This window comes from Crinia signifera, chromosome 2 (assembly GCF_055691185.1).
Source record: "Crinia signifera chromosome 2, ASM5569118v1, whole genome shotgun sequence".
NCBI lineage: Eukaryota > Metazoa > Chordata > Amphibia > Anura > Myobatrachidae > Crinia > Crinia signifera.
Window position 1 is genome coordinate 42,554,064 of NC_139218.1, and position 15,491 is coordinate 42,569,554.

Consider the following 15,491-nt stretch of genomic DNA (forward strand, 5'->3'; position numbering starts at 1 on the left):
AAATACACTGACACATTTATACTATTGTATATCTTAATTCATCATAATGGCATCCTAAATCCATAGTTGATTAAAATAAAATAGAGATTAATAAATGTGACTTCCTTTCCTTAATTAATCTATCAAATTGATTTGAAACATTGCTCAAAAAATGATAAAATAATAATGATAACATACTGTATAATATGCTTTCCCCAGATTGTTCTGGAAAACTAGACTCTCTGTAATTTCTGTAACCTTTGTTCTCTGCATGGATCACTTCACTTGTGAAAAATGTGCAGCTATACCCCAAGGTCCCACAACAGAATGGACAGAGTGATGGCAGCTTATAAACCCGATTCTCATACCAACAACTTGCCAAGTTCTCTACAGACTTTCCTCTCAGAAGTTACTGATATCTGTAGTAGATGATAAGATAGGGATTTTTCTCTTTGACTTTTTAATAGGGGCTACATTCATTGTATTTAAATATTACTCTTTGCTCTAAGTCAGGGCTGGCCAAACCGGTCCTCAAGATCTACCAACGGTCCACATTTTCCAAATCACCTAGCTGGTGCCCATCTGTAGTCATTACTAACTGGCACATTTTCAAACATGCTGCATTCATTCCTACTATAGATCCACAGGTTGCCTGAGAAACATGAACTGTTGGTAGATCTTGAGGACAGGTTCGGCCACTGCTGCTCTAAATAGTCCAGTTCCACATAGGACGTAGTTGACATGTATAACATAAAAAAATAAACAAACACCTGTTCGCTCGCGAAGCAAAGGACGTTCGCTAATACGCTTAGCGAACATCTTAACGCCACCTCGCCATATCCCCCCCCCCTGATGCGAGGGGATTTGTTTGCTATTATCACATCCCCTCGGATGTGGCAGGAGAAATCAGTCCTGAAATACAAGCCCTTCTCTTTAGGTAGCAAGTCTGTGCTAAACAATGCAATATACAGATGGAGCCACACTCATATTTAGCACCAGCGTGCCGAGATGGCTCGTCTTGGCGCGCCGATCGCTGAGACAGGAGCGCAAGCTCGTCTCACACGCTTACGTGTCTATTGCCGTCAATGGGGAGCAGGAGTGTCACGCACACACTCGTCTCATTCAAGCCACGGCGTGCCCAGAGCTGCATGAATGAGTGTGACTCCATCCAGGGGCGTAACTATAGCACCGCAGCCCCCGCGGTCGCGCGCGCGGGGGGGGGGGCGCTGTGCATGTGTGGGCGCCGGGGGGCTGCGGTGCTATAGTAATGCCCCCGCCCCCCATCCCCCTCAGGCTTACCTGTCTGCACGTCCCGGCTCCCCTCCTGGCTTCAATCAATTCTATGGAGATGGACCACGATAAAATGAAACTGTCTGCGGTATGGGGGTGGCCATTTTATCGTGGTCCGTCTGCTTAGAATTATTAATTGAAGCCAGGAGGGGAGCCGGGACGCGCAGACAGGTAAGCCTGCGGCGATGGGGTGGTTGGGGCACCGGCGGCTGGGGGGGGGGAGGCGCCCCCCCATTAACGGCGGGGAGGGGGGCACCCCAAACCAAGCTACGCCACTGACTCCATCTGTAGCTTAGTGACCCTCAGACTGCATTTAGTTTTTTAATCTAGCCCACACTGTCTTAAAGGTTGAAGACCCTTGCTGTAAGGGGTACTATTTACTAAAACAAAAGAGGTGACATTGCCCAGAGCAACAAATTAAATCCTGTCTATAATTTCTTTATTGCACCCTAGAAAATGACAGACAGAATCAGAATCACCTATTTTAATTTTTAGAAGTTTTAGTAAATTTACCCCCTAGAGAACAGATTGTTGTGCTTACCTCTTTGCTGCACAAAAGTGTCTATTGATATTGAAACCAACTTTTGTTCCAGCTTCGAAATAAAGTATTTATCAAAGTATCACGCTGATTCCTGGGTTCATTAATTCACGGAACCTTGGCATATAAGCCTGAGATTTTGAACACACTTCAAGGTAAATGAATGGATGTTGCCGGGTGGTCTGCTCATCTCTACAGGAAACTTAGAGATTAATGAATTTGTCATTAAGGGCAGTTCTTGGATAAGGTCATAATGAGTTGCACGAGGGATGTCTGACACGAACAACATAAGATAATTACTACATTTCACACTGTAACAGACAATTCTCCCTTTTAATGATGGATGTAATCAGGTTTTCTGATTCTCCGCTCAAAAAGCATTTTGTCTGGTTTTGACTAATTCATAAGGTCCAATGAACATACATAGGGATTGATTTGGGAATCATTGAGAACTGGGTCAGGCACATAATTTGTCTTACATGACACGGGTCATTAATCTGTCACACTACACCTGATCCATTCCACACCGATCAGGGAACTTTCCCCGAATAAACGTTTGTTACTGGAATGCAGAGGTGGCATTTTGTGTACAAGATATGTTTCTTCACAGTGGGTCAGGATTCTGTTCAACTCTCACCTGAACTAGTTACGATGGAAACAGACCTGCTTCAGTACGTTCTAAATGGGTCACAATGGCCACATTAAGTGCTGTGATGACAAATATCTTGCTATGACTGCAGCAAACCCTGCTTAACTTTAGAAATGTAGTGCTGGGTATATCTCAGGCGCTCCTAGAGAGCCTGCTTCTAGGTAAACCTGTTCAGTCTAACCTATGACTTATGTGACATAGATAAAAAAGGGGTGTGATAAACCTAAATTAGCGCCTCCCTGTTGTGGACACAGGGATGCTGCAGGTGCAAAGGTGAACTGGAATAGAGTAAAATACTTCCTTTGAAGATGATCTGGTGCTGCAGTCTTTTTTGTAGGTCCCCACTGGCCGTTTCTCATAAAACCAATTTCTCAATATACAGTATATATGTGGAAAAACAGAAGCAAAAGAACAACAATGTGAATATCTGTTAAGTTTCCTCCTTTTAAGACTGTGGTACATGATGAGTGGATGCGTACCTCACTTACACTCTGTTTTTGAATCTTGGCAGCTTGCCAGACTGCCTTACTTCTCTAAGCTATGTTATCAGCGTAGCGCCTGTTTGAATCCTGGCAGCTCGCCAGCTGCCTTACATCTGTAATCTACGTTATCAGCATCCTACGCTGACTCCGTGGCAGCCCAGCACTGACAGGTCATTGTGGCACTTGTAGTTCGACAGAGAAATAGACAGCCCGGCACACCGCTAACAATGGGGGCGTCTAAAGTAGACACCCCGACACCAGTGGCGTAGCTACGTTTTGGGCGCCCCCCCCCCCCCCGTTGCCGCCCCGCCGAGCACCCCTACCCCGCCGCCCCGCCTAGCACCCCTACCCCGCCGCCCCGCCGCCCATGCAAACCCCCCCTCAATCCCCCACAGCCTTACCTATCGCGCTGGTCCCGGCGGCTCCGTTCTTCTGCTGAGGACCACCAGAAAATGGCCGCCCCCATACAGCAGACAGTTTCAGAGAGCTGTGTGCTATATGGGGGCGGCCATTTTGTGGTGGTCCTCAGCAGAAGAACGGAGCCGCCGGGACCAGCGTGATAGGTAAGTCTGCGGGGGATTGAGGGGGGGTTTAACTATAGCACCGCAGCCCCCGGCGCCCCCACATGCACAGCGCCCCCCCCGCGGTGGCGGGGGCTGCGGTGCTATAGTTACGCCCCTGCCCGACACACCGGACTGCCTTACTTCTCTAAGCTACGTTATCAGCGTAGCACCGGCAGCAGCGCCACGCTGACTCCTTGGCAGCCCAGCACTGACAGGTCATTGCGGCACTTGTAGTTCCACAGAGAAATAGACACCCCGGCAAACCGCGCTAACAAAGGGGTAGTCAAAATGTAGACGCTGTAGCATCTTAATTTAGATGCTAAATTTAGACACTGTAGCGTGAATTTATCCGAGTCCACTCACCACGCTTCGGGGCGCGGTGGCTCGCTGCGCTCGGCACACTATATAAGATCAACTCCACGCCGACGTGGATAGTGGGGGTATGAAAACGTCGGTAGGACGCGTACCGCGGGGCATGGATCGCTCGCTATGCTGGCGTGGATAGTGGGGTTGTTTCAGGAACACAGTCACACCTGCCATATCATACACCTGAGACAGTAATGATGACATGTGTTAACTGGTAACTGGTTTTTTACCGAATAATAAAGAAGATGAATGAAGAAAAAATGATTAAATATCAATACAATTAATTTGAAGAAGAAAAACAGACACAAAATTTTTTTAGAAACTGCAGTGCCATAATTAGCAGTTGAATATGGCGCAGCAGCTGAAGTCGACGCTGTTGCCTTTGGCTCTGCGGCGTCAACTTTGTATGCCTGGGGGAGCAGGGTCAGCGCGTGCAGGATGCGCAGGAAGGGGTCTTCTGCACCAAGTGTGCCCCTTTGGCGCTTATTGCGCCACTTACAGGATCTCCACAGCCTTTCTATATTTTGAGTGTGAACCCCGCTGTCCGGGGTGGTCAGTGCCGGTGCATGGCACCGGAGTGCCCCAGGAGGGGGGCTCCAGTGCACTCAACCGCTCTATGGGGGGATGCGGCCACTTCGCTCGGCGGGGGGGGGGGGTGCAGCTGCTGCCACCACCGCCGCTTTGCTCCGGGGGAGATGCCACCGCTTCGCTCGGGGGGCGGGTCGAGTTGGCAGCAGGAGATGCGGCGCGAGAGGGGGGGAAAACCCACTGCTGGGGCAGCATGTGGCCAACGTTGCTCTTGCTCTTGACAAAGCTTTCGTCAACCTCAACTATGGAGCCAGGCCCGACAATTTGCTGGTGAGGCTGTGACAGGAGGTCGATGGTGCAGGCCTCCTGCATTAAATTACTGTACTGGACAGTGGTTGCCTGGGATATGGAGAGATGGCGCTGGCAAAACTTGATGTTGGTCAACTCCTCTGCCCAGTAGAATACAAAACGTATGAGGGTGACGAAGGTCAGGTGGCACCCTCTGAACCACTGTGCTGCCCTCAGACTGACCTTTTTGGCACCGCTTCGGATATGACAGCACCACATCTGCTCCCTCCCACTGAGCCTCATTGGGTGTCCATTGGGGCAGGTCTGGGTCTCGGGTAGGACATTGTGGCCATGCAAAAAAGCCACCGCCTCCTCCTCTGAGGCAGATTGAAGATGGTCAGCTTCTCCATGACTGTAATATATGTGTGCCTCTCACGGAATCAAACAGCTGACTGACTACGCTACCTGTGTAACGCTTAATCTACCAGCTGACTGACTTAGCCGCGAGAACTAGACGCTGTTTCTGACAGGGACGCTTATTCCGACTACGCTAGAACAAGACGCTAGACGCTTTTAGAACTAGACGCTTTTCAGTAAATACGATGACTATGCTAGTCGCGAGAACAATACTGCCTACGCTCATTACACTACGCTACTTCTGACTGACTACGCGGTACTTGTTTACGGACGCTGATAACGTAGATTACAGAAGTAAGGCAGTTAGCAAGCTGCCAGGATTCAAACAGGCGCTACGCTGATAAAGTAGCTTAGAGAAGTAAGGCAGTTTGGCAAGCTGCCAAGATTCAAACACAGAGTGGCGCGTGCTGCTGCCATGAAACTAAAGAAAAACCATACGTTACCATAAATAAAGGATATAGCAAGCTTTTCTTATTGGATCTGTGGCATTTTCTTTCATGTTATCTCTTGGCCACAGGTAAAGAAACTCAATGGGCAAAATTTACTAAGAATACGACTATGTCTCAGTCGCATTCGTATTTTATATATGACTGAATACGACTTTTATCGGTAGAGTCTTTCATTTACAAATTCGGATTCCGGAACATTATTTACAAAGGTATTTTCGTAATTTTGAGATTCGTATTTTTCGATGTCGTATGGAGTCGTATTTTTTGGGCGTATTTTTTTACAACTAGAATACGCCTAGTATACACATGTTAAACGTCTGATTTTGTGAAAGAAACCTGCAAATTAAGGTGTATTTTTTTGGAGTATTTTTTTACAATTGTACTAGAATACGCCTAGTATACGTTCGTATTTTGAAATACGACTTGATAGTAAATTTCAAAATTACATTGGAACAATGTAAAATTCAAAGAGTATTCTTTCGATGGCGTATTCATTCGTATTTTTGTAAAAATATGAATTTGACCGGTTGTTATGGTCCTAAAATGCTAATGTTATTTCACATTAGTAAATTACAAAAATAAGAATACGTGCCCGAATACGACTGAAAACGAATATGCCAATTCCTACCGTATTTTGCGTACCGGTAGTAAATTTCCCCCAAGGTGTCCCAGTATATAATCCTAAATAGTTCAAGTAAGCTCCCTGGCAGTATAATTGTACAATAAGAGAGTCTTCTCCAGAGGCGGATTGGCCCACTGGGAAACCAGGCCATTTCCTGGTGGGCCGGTCTAGATTCCCCACTGGTAGGGCCGCCGACCGTGCCTCCGGGGCTGGCGTCATCCTAGGTGCAAGAGGCCGCAGTCTGGTCACAAATGGCAGCATTACCCAAATCAAATATGGCCGCCATATATTTGCATATAATATATGCACGTATGCGGCGGCCATATTTGTTGTGGGCTATGCTGCACTGTTTGCTGTGACCAGGCTGCGGCCGCTGATGCGGATGACGTCACCACACCACTGATGCGGCGGGACGAAGTAAGTAGTTCCAGGTTCAGACTGGCGAATGTTTAGCGGCCCCCCATATTTAAGAAACCAGCAGCAGGCTCTTGGGCTGGTCCTGGTTCCAAAAATATGGGGGATAAAAAAACAGGGGGTTCCTTATATTTAAAAAACCCCTCCTTCCCCCTTCCCCTTCCAACGGTATTTTGGAACCAGCACCTGGCTCCAATAGCCAGCAGTGTCATGCCACAACCGGGGACCCATTTTTTACAATTCCCCCCGGCTGTACCATGAGCACCATGGCTGGTCAGCCCTGGATGGGGTTCGTGGGGGAGTCAGTACCCCCATTAAAGGGGGTTCCCCCATCCAGGGCTGAAGCCCAGGGCTGTCCCCAGGATCCTAGGGCAGTGCACTCCGGGCTGATAAGTGTCAAATTAGATTAAAACACATTGCCTTTTGCAATAGAACTACAAGTCCCAGAAGGCCTACTCCACATGCTGAGACTTGACAAACCACAAGCATGGGGTGTGGTATGTTTCTCCGACAGTCAGGATCCCGACAGTCATTATCCCAACGTCGGGATCCCAACTGCCTGGACTCAGACAGCGTGGCCAGCGCAACAAAGCCCCTTGCGGGCTCGCTATGCTCGTAACCTATTCTATTCTCCCTCTATGGGGGTCGTGGACCCGGCCGTCTGTGTTTTAACAGTCGGGATCCCAATGTCGGGTAAATGACTGTTGGGATCCCGACTGTCGGGACACCGTCTGGCACCCCAAGCATGCATGGCATTAATCGGTCGCCTTAGAACCCCTCAGAAAATCGCACATGTAACATGTGCGATTTAGTGCGATTTTTTTAGACACCTAAAAAAAATCGCACTCTGTTACATCTCACCCACAACATCCCAGGCAACACTGTACCGACTTGTATGCTAGATTCTTATGACCACTCTGCATAGAACCCTCAGTTACAAGGCTGTAACCTGTCACAATACCTTTTGTGAGGCACCATACCCGAAGCATGGCGAACGCAGCGAGCCATGCGAGGGGACACGGTGCACCAATATGGTGTCCACGTCGACATTATGGGCAAAAAAAGAGAGAAAAACTCACGTCGACATTTTTGACTGTCGACCTTCCCATTGTCAACCTAATGCTTCTGTTGACCCTTTGACCCTGTCGAACTTAGCCATGTTGACCTTTCCATGTGTGGACCTAAGCCCTGTTTACCTTCAGTGGTCGACCCAATACATGTAGACCTTAATTTGGTCGACCCAATGACCCATACCCATAATATACCCCTCACGCACACACACAGAACACTCTACTGACTTTGGGATTCTGTACACTACCTCCTACCTGCCCTTGGAACACCCCAGAGGCATATACTACCTTCTCTCCCAGCACAAGAGACATGAATCATCTGCCCTGACTACCAGCCTCTGAGACATACTACAGTAGCACCCTGACCATATCGGGTGCTGCCCTCCCTGTACACATTCTACATTCCAGCTGCCCACATGCTCATGTCTACCCAGTTCTCTGACACATTTCTGTACTAGAGGATGGGGTGCTGTAACATGTGCCTGTGCTGAGTGCTGCAGGTGCTTGCTACGCCCCTGGCCGCTATATGCACCACTTTGTGACAGTGGGCAGTAATGTAATTGGGCCAGGCCTGATTCATCCTGCAGCACCTGTGTTGGTACTGCTGCCAGCTCAGGCACCACAGTGATCACTATAAACTACAGCCCCCGACAGCTCCTGTGCCAGGAGCTAAACAGTTGAATATACATCACACTCTAGGGTGGAGCCTAAAATGGCAGCAAGTACTGCAGACACCCAACAGAGCAGTGGTGAATAGATGCTGTGAGTATTCAGATTTTGGGGGAGGATGGGTTTTATTTTATGGGGGGGGGGGGGGGGGGGGGGCGCTGCAGATATTTCTGGCAGGGTGGTGCAGTATTTATAGATATGCCACTGATTATATAAGTCCATATAATATAGTGTTCATTCTAGCACCATGCATCTTCCAAAATCCATGCATTTCCTCTTTCTTGTCTGGGGTGTCGCTCTCTCCTGTGTTGCAGTTAGACCAGACCTGTGCTAGAAACACCACAGTGGAGAGCGACACCCCAGGCAGGACCGAGGAACTGCACAGGTATTGAAAGATGCATGGTGCTGGATTGAACACTATAATGTAAAAGCACAGCTGAGAATGTTGGTGCATTTTAATAAACAACCATCAAACATGTACTAAATAAGATCATAGAGAAACAGGCAAATGAGAGAGCATCATAGTTAGAGCAGGCCACAGTCAGCAGCAGCAGCAGCAGCATTCTGAAGGAGCTGCAAAATTACCTGGCAACGGGGATCGTGCAAGCTTCCACTATACTATGCCCTAGGGCACAGCTTCATCCTCCCCCCCCCCCCCCCATGCCAACTTCCCAGCCCATGCACATGTAACTTTTGTAAAATGAGAATAAAAGCACTTACTGTACTTCCATCTGGCTGGTTGGCAAGGCTGCAGTCCAGAAATATTGCTGTCTAGTGCAGAACACAGTCCCCGCTCCTCAGCTGTCTAAGAAAAAACATATTCGATTTCAGACCAAAGCAAACAATAAATTGTCACAATAATCTATGATTGGTTTGTTGATTTTTTTTAGCAATTACAAATGGACTATTTTATTAATGGCAAAACCATTGGAAAACCATCAATGTGTTGTATCATATATACTTTATTATATAACTGTTGGTTTATATAACTCACAGTAAAAAAAATGACAGAAGAAAATGTTACTGGATAAATCAGGACCACCGTCTATGATTATGCCTGTGCACATTACATAAACGATGTATTTTAAATTAGAGGGGAAATTTGCCCACCCATGCCCTCTGCCCACCAGCTAGACTCTGACATGCCCTCTGCCCACCAGCTGGACTCTGACATGCCCTCTGCCCACCAGCTGGACTCTGACATGCCCTCTGCCCACCAGCTGGACTCTGACATGCCCTCTGCCCACCAGCTGGACTCTGACATGCCCTCTGCCCACCAGCTGGACTCTGACATGCCCTCTGCCCACCAGCTGGACTCTGACATGCCCTCTGCCCACCAGCTGGACTCTGACATGCCCTCTGCCCACCAGCTGGACTCTGACATGCCCTCTGCCCACCAGCTGGACTCTGACATGCCCTCTGCCCACCAGCTGGACTCTGACATGCCCTTTGCCCACCAGCTGGACTCTGACATGCCCTCTGCCCACCAGCTGGACTCTCACATTCCCTCTTCTAATCCCAATTAATCTAATTTTTAATTCTGGGATTTCATCTAGGGGTCCCGGGATTGAAGTAAAAATAAAGGATAACTATGATTAATAAAATCGTTGTATTCAAAATATATATTTTCTCCACCCCTATCGCACAATTTTGGTCTGAACCTAGCCTGCAAAGGGCTCAAGATTTGGTGTCACTGCTGGTGTTGAAACGCCACAGCAAAGGCACATTGCACCATTCCAATCTAATCGGATTGACCCCTAGGAATTCTACAGGCAGCTGTGAGAGCCTGGGAGGACTGGACAGTGAGACTGGAACTGAGAAGGTAGGCATCGCCGCATCTTCCCACTGCTCCCGGACCAATCTGCAGGGGGCTTTGAATCCCATAATACCTGGGTTTTGGTAATTATAGTTACAGGTATTTTTGGGACTCAAAATCATCTGGGATTCCCTACCCTCTACCCAGCCACTTTAGCAGAACTGGTGCCAGAAAAACACAATGTGTATATATGTTACCTTATTGTCTGTAATGTAAGCAGTTGTACAGGTGTGGGGTACAGAAGCTCAGGGTGTAGGAGGCAGAGGACAGTGGTGTGTAATACACAGGAACAGCACAGGTGTGGGGTACAGGAGCTCAGGGTGTAGGAGGCAGAGGACAGTGGTGTGTAATACACAGGAATAGTACAGGTGTGGGGTACATGAGCTCAGGGTGTAGGAGGCACAGAGGACAGCAGTGTGTAATACACAGGAATAGTACAGGTGTGGGGTACAGGAGCTCAGGGTGTAGGAGACACAGAGGACAGTGGTGTGTAATACACAGGAATAGTACAGGTGTGGGGTACAGGAGCTCAGGGTGTAGGAGGCACAGAGGACAGCGGTGTATAACACACAGGAATAGTACAGGTGTGGGGTACATGAGCTCAGAGTGTAGGAGGCACAGAGGACAGCGGTGTGTAAGACACAGGAATAGTACAGGTGTGTGGGGTACAGGAGCTCAGGGTGTAGGAGGCAGAGGACAGTAGTGCGTAATACACCGGAATAGTACAGTGTGGGGTACAGGAGCTCAGGGTGTAGGAGGCACAGAGGACAGCAGTGTGTAATACACAGGAATAGTACAGGTGTGAGGTACAGGAGCTCAGGGTGTATCAGACACAGAGGACAGCGGTGCGTAATACACCGGAATAGTACAGTGTGGGGTACAGGAGCTCAGGGTGTAGGAGGCACAGAGGACAGTGGTGTGTAATACACAGGAATAGTACAGGTGTGGGGTACAGGAGCTCAGGGTGTATGACACACAGAGGACAGTGGTATGTGTAATACACAGGAATAGTACACGTGTGGGGTACAGGAGCTCAGGGTGAAGGAGGCACAGAGGACAGCGGTGTGTAATACACAGGAATAGTACAGGTGTGGGGTACAGGAGCTCAGGGTGTAGGAGGTACAGAGGACAGCGGTGTGTAAGACACAGGAATAGTACAGGTGTGTGGGGTACAGGAGCTCAGGGTGTAGGAGGCACAGAGGACAGCGGTGTGTAATACACAGGAATAGTACAGGTGTGGGGTATAGGAGCTCAGGGTGAAGGAGGCAGAGGACAGTAGTGCGTAATACACCGGAATAGTACAGTGTGGGGTACAGGAGCTCAGGGTGTAGGAGGCACAGAGGACAGCAGTGTGTAATACACAGGAATAGTACAGGTGTGAGGTACAGGAGCTCAGGGTGTATGAGACACAGAGGACAGCGGTGCGTAATACACCGGAATAGTACAGTGTGGGGTACAGGAGCTCAGGGTGTAGGAGGCACAGAGGACAGTGGTGTGTAATACACAGGAATAGTACAGGTGTGGGGTACAGGAGCTCAGGGTGTATGACACACAGAGGACAGTGGTATGTGTAATACACAGGAATAGTACACGTGTGGGGTACAGGAGCTCAGGGTGAAGGAGGCACAGAGGACAGCGGTGTGTAATACACAGGAATAGTACAGGTGTGGGGTACAGGAGCTCAGGGTGTAGGAGGTACAGAGGACAGCGGTGTGTAAGACACAGGAATAGTACAGGTGTGTGGGGTACAGGAGCTCAGGGTGTAGGAGGCACAGAGGACAGCGGTGTGTAATACACAGGAATAGTACAGGTGTGGGGTATAGGAGCTCAGGGTGAAGGAGGCACAGAGGACAGCGGTGTGTAATACACAGGAATAGTACAGGTGTGGGGTACAGGAGCTCAGGGTGTAAGAGGCACAGAGGACAGCGGTGTGTAATACACAGGAATAGTACAGGTGTGGGGTACAGGAGCTCAGGGTGTATGAGACAGGGGACAGTGGTGTGTAATACACGAATAGTACAGGTCATAACTGCTTCCCCTCCTGCATTCTGCAGGAGACTCCCTGAAATGGCAGCAATCTCTCTCCCTCCCTCATTAGTCTAGCAATCTCCCTCATTTCACCTAGCCCACATCACACTGTTACATTATAGTTACCTCCCCTACTGCATTTTGCAGGAGACTCCCTGACATAGCAGCAATCTCCCTCTCTCCCTCATTAGTCTAGCAATCTCTTTCATGTCACCTAGCCCACATTGCACTGTTACATTATAGTTACCTCCCCTCCTGCATTCTGCAGGTGACTCCCTGACATAGCAGCAATCTCCCTCTCCCTGATTAGTCTAGCAATCTCCCTCATGTCACCTATCCCACATTACACTGTTACATCATAGTTACCTTCCCTCCTGCATTCTGCAGGAGACTCCCTGACATAGCAGCAATCTCCCTCTCTCCCTCATTAGTCTAGCAATCTCCCTCATGTCACATAGCCCACATTACACTGTTACATTTATGGGGAAAAAAGGAATGAGAGATAGATACATTTACATTGAATCATCTGCACCATTTCGCAGCACTTTACCAAGTATAGTAGCTCTTACTAACTGCTTTGGGGCTCATCTACATTTGAATATAAGTCATTTTACAACAGGGACGTGCAGTCAGGGGAGGCAGTGCCTCCCCTGTAATTAATGATTAATAAAATAATACAATTCAAAGAAAATACTTATGACACATATTATGTGTCATAAGTATATGCTTTGTATTATTATAATCATTTTTACCATTTTTTTTAAAATTAGTTTATGAGGCATCAAGAGTGGTGCCTCCCACTGTCTATATTACAGCAAAAGACACAGGGGCGGGCAGTGGGCAGGGCTGAGCACTGGGCTGCAAAAGCTAATTTAGAAAAGTCGTTTAGGCGGCACCTATAGCAGTGCCGCGGTGACAGGGACGTGCTTTCTGCCTATATGAAAGCACACCCCTGTCACTGAGGTAGAAGTTATTGGGCACAGTGATGCTGTCTCCGTGACAAGGGCGTGCTTTCATACAGGCAGAAAGCACGTCCCTGACCGTCACCGTGGCTCTTCTATAGGTGGGGTGCCCGCCATTTATTGCACAGTGCCATTTTTATAAGTGAGTGGCTCGTCCGTTGACTTGTATTGCTGCGGGGAGCGGGTGGAGCTGGGACGGGCTCCCAGCTCCTGCTGTTATCTGGACACTGGGCACCGGCGCACGCTGTGCTGCCCTTTCCTGTCCGGTGTCGCTTTTCTGCCTCCCGCCGGCGCTCTCGTTTTGTCTCCGGGTGCCTGTCCCGGGAGGGACGTTCTGGATCTCTGCTGGAGGTTTGTCTGGGCTGCTTGCAAGCAGTGCCTGGACCAAAAGGTAATGTGTGTCTGGGGGCTGGTTTTTTTTTAATGGCACAGGTGTTTGTGTTAAGTGACATACTTGTGTGTGCTTGTGTTAAGGGACAGACTTCTTTGTGTTTGTGTTGTGACAGAGGTGTGTATCTGTGTATTTGTGTAAAGTGACAGAGGTGGAGGTGTGAACTGTTTCTGTTTGTTTGTGTAAAATGGCGGCTTGGTGGAGCCAGCAATGGCGAACACTGAGTCCAGGTTGCTTCTTTCAGCGCTGACAGGCAGGAGCTGTTCTTTCTGGTCACTGCTTCTTATGCAGGGGGCAGCTACCGCACCTGCCTGTCAGCGCAGAAGCAACCTGGACCCAACACTCCCACAGAGCCTGTCGGCGCTGGATCCACCAAGCCAGTGCCTCACCAACCACAAACCTCACCGCACGTCCCTGTTTAACAAGATTCCTCTCAGATGTAGCAGTGCACACCCACGCTTCTAGGTGCCACATTCACAATCTCTTTTCACTTTCTCTCCATATAAGGATCTAGCCATGCCCTTTGGGTGGAGCATGACAAGCCCCCTCATTAGGGCGCTGTGCAAAATTGTACCACCAATTATAATCTCCCTGAAACTAGTTTTCAAACATAGGCAAGTATGGTACAGGTGTGGGGTACAGGAGTACAGGGGGTAGAAGGCACAGGAGCGAAGCAGATTGTTATACACAGAAATAATAATAGTACAGATGTGGGGTACAGAAGCTCAGGGTGTAGGAGGCACAGAGGACAGTGGTGTGTAATACACAGGAATAGTACAGGTGTGGGGTACAGGAGCTCAGGGTGTAGGAGGCACAGAGGACCGTAGCGTGTAATACACAGGAATAGTACAGGTGTGAGGTACATGAGGTCAGGGTGTATGAGACAGAGGACAGCGGTGTGTAATACACAGGAATAGTACAGTGTGGGGTACAGGAGCTCAGGGTGTAGGAGGCACAGAGGACAGCGGTGTGTAATACACAGGAATAGTACAGGTGTGTGGGGTACAGGAGCTCAGGGTGTAGAAGACACAGAGGACAGTGGTGTGTAATACACAGGAATAGTACAGGTGTGGGGTACAGGAGCTCAGGGTGTATGAGACACAGAGGACAGCAGTGTGTAACACACAGGAATAGTACAGTGTGGGGTACAGGAGCTCAGGGTGTAGAAGACACAGAGGACAGCGGTGTGTTATACACAGGAATAGTACAGGTGTGGGGTACAGGAGCTGGGGGTGTAGAAGACACAGAGGACAGCGGTGTGTAACACACAGGAATAGTACAGTGTGGGGTACAGGAGCTCAGGGTGTAGGAGGCAGAGGACAGTGGTATGTGTAATACACAGGAATAGTACAGTGTGGGGTACATGAGCTCAGAGTGTAGGAGGCACAGAGGACAGTGGTATGTGTAACACACAGGAATAGTACAGGTGTGGGGTACATGAGGTCAGGGTGTATGAGACAGAGGACAGCGGTGTGTAATACACAGGAATAGTACAGGTGTGGGGTACAGGAGCTCAGGGTGTAGGAGGCACAGAGGACAGCGGTGTGTAATACACAGGAATAGTACAGGTGTGGGGTACATGAGCTCAGAGTGTAGGAGGCACAGAGGACAGCGGTGTGTAACACACAGGAATAGTACAGGTGTGGGGTATAGGAGCTCAGGGTGTAGGAGGAACAGGGGACAGCGGTGTGTAACACACAGGAATAGTACAGGTGTGGGGTACAGGAGCTCAGGGTGTAGGAGGCACAGAGGACAGCGGTGTGTAATACACAGGAATAGTACAGGTGTGGGGTACATGAGCTCAGAGTGTAGGAGGCACAGAGGACAGCGGTGTGTAATACACAGGAATAGTACAGGTGTGGGGTACAGGAGCTCAGGGTGTAGGAGGAACAGGGGACAGCGGTGTGTAACACACAGGAATAGTACAGGTGTGGGGTACAGGAGCTCAGGGTGTAGGAGGAACAGGGGAC